Here is a 13559-nt window from a genome sequence, read left to right as displayed (position 1 = left end):
GGAAATTTAATTATTGGCAGTTAAAATGATAACTATTTTAAAAATGTAGAACTAAACTCTACAATAGAAGATGAATTAGAAAAATTTATACCAACTTATGAATTATCTACAGAGGGTTTAAATACCTTTGGTTAAATTTCTAAGTACTTTCTATTTATAGGTGCTATGCCTCAAGCATTCCAGGTTCATACTCAGTTCATGATCTTTGCACTCGTCTTTCTCTTTGTTTGGAAATGTATTACCTTAAATCTTCTCATAGCTTTGGTTTCTCACTTTCATTCATGTCTCTGTTCAAATACTGGCTTTTCAGAAGTTAGAGGTCACATAGGAGGTGACAAATCTATTGGAAACAGCCACATGATAGTATATATTTGTTTCCTGAATGGTAATCTCTACTTTTTGATTTAGGCCTCGCAACAGACATTCAGCGAATGCTTAAAAAAACCAAGAAACCCTTAAAAAATCTTAGTACTGACCTTTGCAACCAAACATTTTTCTAAGTATTTATTAAAACAGCAATGTGGACTAAGAAAGTATTTGAATACCCTCTGTAAATGTTATTTTCAGTTTAGTCTGTTCAGTTACTCAGTCATGTCCAACTCTTTGTGACCCCATGAACTGCAGCATGCCATGCCTCCCTGTCCATCACCAACACCCGAAGTTTACTGAAACTTATGTCCATTGAGTCGGTGATGCCATCCAAGCATCTCATCCTCCGTCGTCCCCTTCTCCTTCTGCCCTCAATCTTTCCCAGCATCAGGGTCTTTTCCAATGAGTCAGTTCTTTGCATCAGGTGGCCAAAGTATTGGAGTTCTAGCATCAGCATCAGTCCTTCCAATGAACACCCAGGACTGATCTCCTTTAGGATGGACTGGTTTGATCTTGTAGTCCAAGGGACTCTCAAGAGTCTTCTCCAACACCACAGTTCAAAAGCATCAGTTCTTTGGCACTCAGCTTTCTTTACAGTCCAACTCTCACATGCATACATGACCACTGGAAAAACCATAGCTTTGACTAGACGGACCTTTGTTGGCAAAGTAATATCTCTCCTTCTTATATGCTGTCTAGGTTGGTCATAACTTTTCTTCCAAGGAGTAAACATCCTTTGTACTGTGATATTGCCAAATATTTGGAAGAGCAACCGATTATGTGTATATAGCAAAGTTAAGCTGCATTTCATACATTATCTCACTTAGTCCTCATAAAAATCTAACTGGAGAAGAATTTGAAACCTATAAAGACAGTACTAGTTGTTCAAAGCCATTGAGTTAGTCAATAGTAAAATCAATATGTTGACAGAGATTTAACTCCATAAATGTAATGTTTTATCTACCACAATGCCTTTCCACAGAGATGCCTCCAAAGTACCTGTTTTGTAGGAGGTTTGTACTTAATTATTAGCTGTGTTTAATTCAACATCTTTATCACCAGTGGCTCAGTTAGTAAAGAATTGCCTGCAATGCAGGAGACCTGGTTTCAATACCTGAGTCAGGAAAGATTTCCCTGGAGAAGGAAATGGCAACCCACTCCAGTATTCTTGCCTGGGAAATCCCATGGACAGAGGAGCCTGACAGGCTACAGTCCATGGGGTTGCAAGAGTTGGACACGACTTAGTGACTAAACCACCACCACCTTCTTGCAAGTTCACCTCACAGACGATAAATTGGAACTACATTTCCTAAAGTCCCTCTCCCTTCTTCATTCCAATGGAAAAGTCCAGAAGTGACTCTTCCATGAAAATGGGGAGGTAAGAGGGAAGGATGGGTATGATTCTCTTGAGACACATGCAGCCAAACATGTGGACAGACATGAGGTTCACAGAAGCTTTTCCAGGGAGCTCTTAAGGCCACCTGCTTGGCTGAGATCATCAGAGGTGACTCTTCTTTGCTTCCCCAGTTTTTCCAACGTAAGCCTGCAATTGTTATATTAAAACTCTTTATACCTGGGGAGCATACAGTGGGTGCAGTTTTTCTAAACAGATACTGAAAAACATTTTCTTATAGTATTTTATCACAATCTCTCTTAGTCTTTTAACAGATGAGAAAACTGAGGTATAATATAAAGAATGAATTTCTTTAGATCACAATAAATAACCAGGCATTGATCCTTCAAACCTATGTTGACTCTGGTTAAATTGAAGGAGTGTTTTGGGAAGAATTCTGAGGCTGTTTGGCTCACTGAGGAACAAGGTCATAATCTCTTAGCAGTAACCATTGATGATGCATAGGTACAAGAGAAGGAAGTGGCAGTAAAGGTATGTATCGAACATGTACTGAAATGTCAAGGGAAGAATGCAATGACAACTCTGTTTGGCCCTCACAGACCCAAGTGGGTACCCTAGAGAGTTATACTATCACTGTGCAAATGTTCAGCACTCCGCACAAATCCAGATTAAAGGTGTAGTCTCAAGTGTTAGACATTGTAAATTAGGTATACTGCTTTATTTTCATATTTATTTTCAAAGGTCTCCCAATCATGTTTTATTGCCCATTCAATTATTAATACTGGAAACACTTAGTGGGTGAGTAGCCTTTCTTCTAAGAGGCTTTTATATGAACATATTCTTTTCTGGACTTACTCAGACAAAACACAGGCTTTTACTAAAAGCCCTTGGTCATTCGGTCAAATGTACCATTCTTCCCATAGTGCCGTATAACCTTGCAGAGAAGTCTGCTTCATACATAAGATCAATAATCACTGTAAAATAGCCTGCACAGGCAAGATTTGGTGCTTTCTTCATAAGAGACTGAAAGACACTATAAAGAATAGTGTTACTATTACCTGGCAGCCTTATTCTTGTTTTATAAGCAACATGCAGTTTAATTGGGATTTAACTTCCTTATTATGTAATCTGTACTTCTTTCAGAAAGCCAATATCAAGGAAATGGCAAATCAGAAGAGACCAGTAAACATGCATTTTAAACACAAGGCAGGCATTGTTATATTTACCATGTGTCACATTTTTGTTCTTGGTGCAGCAGGCCACAATTCCTGTCAAATCATTTATCTCATTTATATTTCAAGACTACAGTTGATACACTATGTAGTTGAGCAGTTAGAGAAAATGATTAATAGGTCTCCTTAGCTTCTGACAAATGGCTGGAAATGTAAAAGTGGAGTAAAACAAACAAAACCATGGAATATACAACTAGTGACCCAGAATTAGAACTGCAGTCATTTATTTGCCTATTTCTGGGAAAGAAGGAAACAATTTGATGAGAATACTTACATATTTTCTCACCGAGGGCTTCTTATTTACAAGTCAATTTATATTCTTAATTTATTTTCTGATAATGTAGTAGATTCATACTGTATTTTAAACAGACTGTGTCTTAGAAGTTTTTAAAGCCACTTTCTCTACGTGCCAATTTGAGGTTAATGGGTGCTCTGGTTCAGCTAGGGTATGAGCACTAATATCAGTTATTCCCATTTCATAAGCAGAACATTTGGATCACAATTTGTCAGGTGATTATGATCTGCTTATGTCCATTCATGTGGCCACTGAATTGCCTGCAATCTGCACCATTAATCAAGCTGTCTGCTTGGTTGTTAAGAGAACAGAAAACATCAACTCAGCTATTTTTTCCTGTTTGGTATTTTTCATGTTTTCCCCACTGTATCAATGTTAGTTACTTAATTCCTCTGTTTTACATTCATTTTGTACTCACAGTAGAAAAAATTCAACAGTGTATCAGTGTTATCATAGTTCTTAGTCTGCATAAAAATCTGTTGATGCCTTTTAACCTGACCTTGATAAGCAGATTACTAAAATTTTCACACTGAGAAATGTTGCTGGTCTCCAAAAACTAGGTTAGTTCATAGCATGGCAAATGATGAAAACAGAATCATTTTTTAATTTATCAACCAACATCACATTCATGTATATCAACTATCATTATGTACTTCATACTTAGTGGAAATACCTAAGTGAATATTAATAATGAGTATAATATTCCTGAGGACTTTGGCTCTGTCTTCAGAGGTAAAATTAAGCAGTTGCTGGTCCATCACTAAGTCATGCCTGACTCTTTGCGACCCCATAGACTATAGCACACCCCCTCCTGCAGTTTGCTCAAACTCATGTCCATTGAGTTGGTGAAAATTAAGGAGAGAGCTGAGCAATTAACAAACGGGTTTCATCCACAAAGAAGAACACTTAGAAAAATATGGCTAATGTGGAACCCTGTCCTCAATATTAAAACTCCTTTCTTCATTCTTTCAGCCTGCTTTTTAAAACAGTAATTAGTTAATTTGATAAATATTTAATGGGCACTCAATCTGTTATAGGTATTTGGATATTCTAAAGGATAAGAACACCCTCAAGAAGTTCTAGAAATGAGGATTCACAATGAATTCAATTCCACACCTCCTCCCCAACCTGTCTACTCAGCAAGTCTCAACTTGGTGCCCCAAAGTAGGAGAAAGACAAATTTTAACTGTGTAAAGGTGATACCCTCTATGAAAAATACATGAAACAAGCTACATAAATAATGAAACACACTCATGATTCATGATGTCTTCAGCTAAGTATGAAACTGTGTATACATTTTAAGACAGAAAAAAAAGATTCAAAGTTTATGATTATAACCTTGTAGATGGTCACTATGCCATCCAAGTTATAAAGTACTATACTCCACCCCAAGCTCTTTGTCTCGATATATTCTAGTAGAGTCAGAGAACGTAAAAAGCCTTGATAAAGACAAAAAAAAAAAAAAAAAAAAATGGTTTCATGGGTGCAAAGAGAAGGAGCAACTAAACAGAAACACGCCCATCTGAGACTTCTTGCTTGAGCATAGATGTCCTCTATGGTGACATCTAGGCTTCTTTTTGTCCTGATTAAGAGACTAGGGATCTAGAAGGAGACACTGGCAAGAGATAAACTATAGACACTCATTTACTAAATGACTGTTCTCTGGGTATTCATTTGTTGGCTATATGTTCAATAACTATTTCTTAAGTATCTATCGTGCTAGTCATATGGCATTTACCAAGAATCCCTTATGTGCCAGGTATTATGCTTGAGTGATGCCTCTTATGCCCCTGAGAAGGGAAATAATCCTAGAGAGAATCTCAGATACATTATTTTCCCCCACTAAGTGATGAAATAAATCTTCTAACTGCTGTTAAGGAAAGCCATACAAGTCTTCCCGGGGTGAGATTCCCAAATCATAGGGGGAAAAAATGTCCAGTATGAAAATTACACCTTAAAGAAATTAAACTAGCTCTGACTTGTAAACCACTGTTAGAGAAATAAGGAATATTCTGAGCCCAAGGCAAACTCTAAAGGACACCTCAAGGGAGAGAGATTTCTGGCAAAGAATATCTAGAAGAAATGACAAGATAATTTTTTGATCACCTTTCTTTGTTTTCCGTGTTGGAAACTTGTAGAAGCAAAAACTTCATTTGGAAAGAACAAAACAAAACCACTGTGAGTTATTTCACTTAAATGAAATGCAATTTTACCTGAAAGGACTCTTTTTTCCTTTCAGTGTGAGGCAAGAGTAAATTAATTTTGGAGGCTGTTAACCCCTGAAGTAACAGATATATAAATCATATTAAAACCACCTTGGAATTTGTAGTGAACAATGAAACAGATCCCAAGACCAATAAAAGAACTTGGCTAAGTAACTTATCTAAAATATACACCAGGTAGCCAAGAAGATGATCCAGGCTTAATTAAAAGCAAATACCCAGTTTCCTTTTCCTACATTTCTATATTTCTCTCTTCACTCAGCTATGGTTTCAAAGTAATTTTCTGATCCTTCCCATTTAGATTCTTTTTATTTTTTTTTCTTTCTTCCTCTTTTTCAGACAGTTTGTTATCAGCTTGGAAGCTACTAACAAGAGCTATTCAGTTCAGTTTAGTCGCACAGTTGTGTCCAACTCTTTTTAACCCCGTGAACTTCAGCATATCAGGATTCCCTGTCCATCACCAACTCCTGGAGCTTGCTGAAACTCATGTCCATCAAGTCGGTGATGCTATCCAACCATCCTTTTTAAAATCAAGTCAATCTTATGCTTCTCGTATATTAGATAAGAAATTTTGCCTGTGTTAAGTCTACAAGCTACTATTTTTGTATGTTTATGTAACACTAATCATATTGTTTCAAATTAAAGTTTTAAAATGCATTAGGGTAACTATTTTCACATTTCATAAAAAAGGTAATAGGTTTGAGGTTCAGAAGCTTAACAAGTGGTTGGAACAATGCATATAAGGAATCATTGCTTGTGATTCAAGGTCATGTCCTGGGTTTTTGTTGTTCATCTGAGGGTACATAAATACCATACATTTCATGTTTGTAGAGTAATGAAATATTACATACCCCTTGTATCATCTGTCTACATTGAATTTTTGCTACTTATCACTAGCAGTGACGTTTCTGCCAATGGGGTAAAGCAGTTTTTAAGAACGGACACTAAATTGACATAGATTTTGCTTCTCATACTCTTTGATGTCCTACATTATTATCCATCCTTGAAACACATTTTAGCTGATATTGGGTCTGCTGTGAACAAGAAGAATGTGGTATGAGGGCAGGGAACACTAAACTATCCCAGTTATCCACATTCCAGGAGCCAGAAGGTGCCTCCTGGATTTGCTTCTTTCAGAGCGGGCATTTTTCAGAATAGCACACACTGACCCAGGAGTATTCTCCCGGGGGGGGCAGCTCTCCTTTCTGTTCAGTCTAAAGCCACAGGAAGACAGCAGACACACTCGGGTGGGCAGCCACTGCATCTACACCTGTATCTTTATGAGACTTCTTTATCCAGTTGCGGTGCCTCCACAGAGGAGAGCCCACAGCTCGTTCCCGACCTCAGTTGTGCAAAGATTGTGCGTTATGTGTTTACCAAAAACACTTTTACTACTTGCAAGGAACACTCTGAGAAATAGCCTCGGAGCAGATAGTTGAAAGTGAAATGGAAGGGACAGAATTCAGGGCTTACTGTCCCTTCACTGGGTTTACTCAGGGACAGAATACAAAGAACAAGATAGAGAATGGTATTTTAGCCTTGGTACAATCCCGAGGAGTAGCCCGAGTCCCCAGAGCTCTAGCTTGGCCAATGTGCAGATCCCATGCCCACCAGCACTGTATGTGGAGTTTCTAAATCTGCATCCACAGTGATAAAGTAGTGCAAGTCATGCTAGGGCTATACCAACAAGTCAAGTGAATGCATATACAGGGTAGTGTAGAAATTGACCCCACACGTGAAGTCTAGCTGAAGAAAGCTGATTACCCAAGGAAGGATGAGTTACTTTCTCTTTTGTGTTTCCACATCACCCAGCAGATGGCAGTACTATTAATTTTAACTCATTGTACCATAATTACTTACTTATATGTCTGTCTCTCCTCAGGAGACAGTGAACTTTAACCAGGGTGACCTTACTTCTGGATTATATTGGGAGTATTGGATTTGCCAATTTAGAGCAGTTGACACTGGATAATTATTTTAATTCTCTCTTTCACTCTCAAAGAGTTCTCGTTTAACTGTTGCATTATAGGATTACCATATTCTTATGACATGGGGCACATCTTCTTCAATATTGAAAGTATGTTAGTATCTAGTGTAATATTTGGGTCATAATACATATTCAATAAGGGTCTGATAAGGGATCATCTCACTGCAGATGGATATTGCTAGTGCTTATCCAACAAATATTCTATTCTCACTAGCTGAGATTTGTCTGTAGAGGAAATGTGTCCAACCAAAGCTTCCCTAGTTTTCTCATCTCTGTTGCAACAAGGGGTTGTCATGAGACACAGTAATGAGACAAAGTGGAAACCTATTGAGAAGATTTCTGAAAAACAAGACATTTTCTGCCTCTCCTTCTCTTTAGACCTGCCAGAGGAACAGCATCCTTAAAACCACAGGTATGAAAATTCACGTGAGTAGATGCCCCAGTCCTGGGCTGCCAAGCTCGAAGCTTCTTATCATGTATAAGAAATAACTATTCAAGCCGCTGTTAGTTGCATTTCTGTTATATACACACTTTCCACCTGATACATTATTTGACTCCTATTATATCTCTGTGGAGCATTAGGTTGAATCACATAGAATTTTGACCCACAAAAATGACATTTTATTCAATCACTTTTCATAATTCATTTAAATACTGGATATCTACTATATGCAAAACACTGACACTAGAAGAACAGTGCCGCTTATTTTTAAATGTATTACCAAAATACTTACTTTCACCCAAGATTCATAAAACTAAATTATAGATAACGTAAAACTAAAAGGATAACTACTTGAATATGAGTCAGATAAGATAGGATGAAAATTACACAGGTACATTATTTTGAGCCAAACAGATGCTTAAAGCATCCTGCACAGCGGCTATTACAAAGTCGAGAAAATCAGGACTCTACAAAATGGAAGAAATAGAATAGGGGAATTCTATTAGTCTGCAGTTTAAAAAGAAGAGGAGCCCAAGATTCAGGGCCTACTGGTGAGATGCTTTAGTTCCTTTACAATTTCCCTTTAAAATGCAGCCCACCAACTTCAGACATCAGCTTCAATCTCAGTTCCCATCCAAGTGATATTTTCTTTCTTTCTCTCTTGGTTTTTTTGTTTGTTTGTTTTTTTGCTTTTTTTGGCCATGAACAACCACACTTGGAAGCTTGGCAGGAAGCTCTGAGACACAAGTGTTACCTTCCAAGGAGCACCAAATGAGTCTTCTAAGAACTGTGGTCAGATACAATAAAGAGATTCTTATAGGGAAAAAATATCAATTTTTGACTTAAAATCTAAGAGACAAAACAAACTAAAACCGAGAGAGTTAGTTTGAGTGTTTTTTTTAAAGTTGGAAGAATTTCCCTTTAATTTTTAGTTTTTCTTAAGAAATATTCTTCCTCCAAGAGATCTTGATTTGGGGAACAAAGTATACTTTCCAAACATCTACACAAAAAGGAGACTCTAATAGTTCAGGGGACCAAGCAAAAGTTTTGAAATTTTAAGATCATAAAACTTAACTTGAAAGTTAAAATTCAGTTTTACTTTATAAGATGTTTATGAGAATTATCTGAAGATTATCTAATAAAATCACTTATTTTTCTGTCTTCACCACTAGGACTTGAAAAAAAAAAAAGGTCAATGAGAATAATGAAGGCTTTTATTAAATAAACATTTAGTATCTGAATAAAAATCCCGTATTATGTATTTATGGCTTAAGACTACCAGTTTGTTCATCCCAAGCATCAACATATGGTAAGAGGCTATTGTAGGAAAGACAGGGGTTGAAACCCTCTTTCCCCACACTTGTCTAGGTGCTTTCTGATTCTGTTGAGGTTATTAGCTCATCTGAGAAGTGCTAATCTTTCCTGAGAGGAGCTAAAGGTGGTTTTGGGTCCTGGTATACCTGACACCGTCTTCTCCAGAGCAAAACATGTGTCCTGAACCTGATAGGAGTCCATGAACCTGAGAAACTGTCCACGTCAAGAGACATTGCTATTAAAAGGATGAAACCACCCTAGGAATAAGAAATAGCAGTAACCACAAATAATCGTGTGTTAGAAAGTAATTTCTTTAAACAAAATTTTAGTTTTAATTCATAAAACTAAAACACGCATTTTAAAAGTGATAAATTTTGTGCACATTTAAAAAAATTATACATTGGATCCTGATGTAAGTGCTCAAACACAATTTCCTGGTTGCTGATGGGTATGCTCCAGGACTCCTAAACTGACAAGAATATAACAATAAGCACAATGTAATGAATAAGACCATGGCATTGCCTAGGGATTACCAACATGGAGAGCATCGAGGCATGACGGATCAAAGTTTGCTGAATGAAATGGGAATATCTGACATTATTTATGCTCAGTAGATTCTCTAGCAACTTATTATCCAAAGCCAACAGATACATTTTGTAAGGCATTCCACATGAAATACACTTAAGATTCAGTTTAAGAGGGAAAAGGGATTTTATCCCCCTCATGTGCCCATAGGCTTAATTTGACACAACTAATCACCCTATTTCTCTTTCTGGGCTTATACTTCTTTTCTTTAAAAATCTGGAAAAGTTATAAAACTTCTCTGGGTACCTACCTCATCCTATAAAATTAATTTCTAATTGTATATAACAGATGTATAGAACATGGCTCTTAACACCCCACATTATGAATACTGGTAACACAAATCATTGATAGTAATGTTTATTAAACTTTTGATCAGAGAATTGTATGTATTGGCTGTAATTACTGACAGAAATGAATATCCAGATCAGTGCTATTTTATTTGAAAAGCCTGGGCAGTATTAAAAGACCATGTTTTACTTGTGGGGATTTCTATCCAAGCCTCTTCAAGTAGTCAAAATCAGGATCAGCTTATTCAAAGACTGCAGGGGACAGATGGGCAATTAATGATGCGGAGGCCTCGGTGAGGGCCACAAGAGGAATTCTGGCTTCATCTGAAAAGGCAGCTACCATTCAGCATACAGGGGGGTGGGCTAAGTAGTGGCATATCTTTTTTGGATTTTTCCATGACAAATCTAGGAGATTCAGATTTTTCAGTCAATTCTTATTTTTAAATGTGTTACAAGTCAAATCAACCATGTCTACATGTTGGAGTCGGTCAACAGGTTGCCAGAGTTGACACATCGTAGTTTTAGTATTTACTTCTTAAATATGACAACTGTATGCATATTTAGCAACTGGGGGTGGGGTAAGCAAAAGTAAATAAAACTGAGAATTAATAGAAACAAACGTGCAAAAAAGGACTGCTAGTCAGGCATAAAATCAATAAATCAATATATGTACTTTCTATAGACTTCAAGAACTACCCACAGGAGATCAGAATGGCAGCAAAGGAGCTTGCCCTGAAATTCAAAACCAACTGGAATTTTAGGACATGTCTTGTGAAGGCTTTAATCAACATGTTTTTTTGGTGGAATAAATGTTGTAGGTAAATACACAGAGAATTAATTATTCAAAAAGAAGCAATGAAAGCAGCAAATCGTATCAAAAACATGTTCTGTTGATGCTGTATCTGGATGTCATGAATGCAGGCAAACAATTAGCAGACTTTCAGTTCTGCTCTCCAAATACACAGTGTTTGATCACTGAGCTAGATAGTGCTCCACTTGGCAGAGCTCACTCTACATCTTGAATTTCAAAAGCATTGAAATAACCTTATGAGCCAGCTTTCTTGAAAGAGTTCCCCCATGGTGGACATAAAAAATGCAAAGTGCTCTATGAAAATATTCTCTCATAGCTCCATGATATTTATATTCAGCCAAACTAAAACTATTCTGATGTAAGATGATTGGACTGCAATGTTCTTTTAATTTTAACAGAGACCTTGCTTTTTATAACCTGATATACCAACATCCTTGTAAGTTCACATCTTAATTCTAACTAGTCTGGGAAATTAGACACTTGCTCATGCAGTTAGAAATACAGGACAGGACATTCAGAGGAGACTTGGTTTTCCAAAGCCACAGTTCACCTTCACTCTCCATCTTACTGATGATTTCCTCCACTTATAGAAAAGCATAGAGTTCCCCACCCGGCCCCCTGTCAAAGGTCTTGAAATTCACATAGAACAGGAAAAGGAAAACATGTACAAGGATATGTTTTTCAAAGAATAGTAGGAAAACAGCTTTTCAAAGAATAGTTGACAAGAGGGGAGTATGTAGGAATGGGTTAAGTAGGCTTGATGCATGGATCGGAGGTAATAGTTGGAAGAAGAAGAGAACATGGAATGAAAGCAAAATGGCTTACAGAAGCCCCAATAAGAGACAATAGACAAGAGGCTTCTGAAGTGCAGACATGAATGCTTATATAATGAATGTGATGAGATGTGGTCGAACAGGTTTGATCATTGTACCCCATGTGTTCTATTATGTCCTAGGTCTCTTACTAGCAAAACTTTTCTTTCTTTTGATTTAACATGTCTGAGTAATTTCCTCAACTCTCATATCACTCATTCTAACTACCCCTGAATCCACTCCCAATCAACCAATCAAGAGTTATCAACACAGGAAGACAGAATTGTTAGCATTTTGAAAGCTCTAAGATGAGAATTTTGTAGTGGCTTTTGAGGTGACCTGGTCTAACCCTGAAATGTCCCACTTTCTTGCCAACATTTTATATGTCAAAGGATAGGAGTTAAATACAAAGTTCACTTTCTATAAAGTCATTCCTGAATTTAGATTTGAGGACAAACTAAGCTCCAAAACACATTCAGAGGGACCATATACAGTTCAAAGTTTCTAAGTCAGGGTCCTAGTGACAAATAAGTAATGGCATTTTAAATTTGCCCATTACCTATAATCTGGTTAGGTAACTGTTTCTGGACATACCTTTTACAGACATGCCTTTTTTTAAACTTACATCACTGAACTTTCTATTTCTGAACACATAATTTCAGAGGTAGAAATCATAGGTAGTTTAATGAGTTTGAATACATCTCTCAAGACTTCCATTTTAATGATCAAGAATGTATTTTTTTTTTTAAGAGAAAGAACCAAAACTTACATTAAACTCAGAATCCAGGGGATACCATTACCCACAAAGCAAAAATATTGAGACAGATAGTGCTACATATTTTGTGTCCAAGTAAATCAGCCCACCAACAACTTCTTCTTTTTTTTTTTTTTTTTAATATTATTTTATTAGTTGGAGGCCAATCACTTCACAACATTTCAGTGGGTTTTGTCATACATTGACATGAATCAGCCATATAGTTACCCGTATTCCCCATCCCGATCCCCCCTCCCACCTCCCTCTCCACCCGACTCCTCAGGGCCCTCCCAGTGCACCAGGCCCGAGCACTTGACTCATGCATCCCACCTGGGCTGGTGGTCTGTTTCACCATAGATAATATACATGCTGTTCTTTCAAAACATCCCACCCTCACGTTCTCCCCCAGAGTTCAAAAGTCTGTTCTGTACTTCTGTGTCTCTTTTTCTGTCTTGCATATAGGGTTATCGCTACCATCTATCTAAATTCCGTATATATGTGTTAGTATACTGTATTGGTCTTTATCTTTCTGGCTTACTTCACTCTGTATAATGGGCTCCAGTTTCATCCATCTCATTAGAACTGATTCAAATGAATTCTTTTTAACGGCTGAGTAATATTCCATGGTGTATATGTACCACAGCTTCCTTATCTATTCATCTGCTGATGGGCATCTAGGTTGCTTCCATGTCCTGGCTATTATAAACAGTGCTGCGATGAACATTGGGGTGCACGTGTCTCTTTCAGATCTGGATTCCTCAGTGTGTATGCCCAGAAGTGGTATTGCTGGGTCATATGGCAGCTCTATTTCCAGTTTTTTAAGAAATCTCCACACTGTTTTCCATAGTGGCTGTACTAGTTTGCATTCCCACCAACAGTGTAAGAGGGTTCCCTTTTCTCCACACCCTCTCCAGCATTTATTGCTTGTAGACTTTTGGAGAGCAGCCATCCTGACTGGCGTGTAATGGTACCTCATTGTGGTTTTGATTTGCATTTCTCTGATGATGAGTGATGTTGAGCATCTTTTCATGTGTTTCTCTGGGAAGAAATGCTGACTGATTGACCATTCAAAAGAGTCTACTCAATGCATCTATC

The sequence above is a fragment of the Muntiacus reevesi genome, chromosome 1 (assembly GCF_963930625.1).
Source record: "Muntiacus reevesi chromosome 1, mMunRee1.1, whole genome shotgun sequence".
NCBI classification, from domain to species: Eukaryota; Metazoa; Chordata; class Mammalia; order Artiodactyla; family Cervidae; genus Muntiacus; species Muntiacus reevesi.
This window is presented reverse-complemented; position numbering follows the sequence as displayed.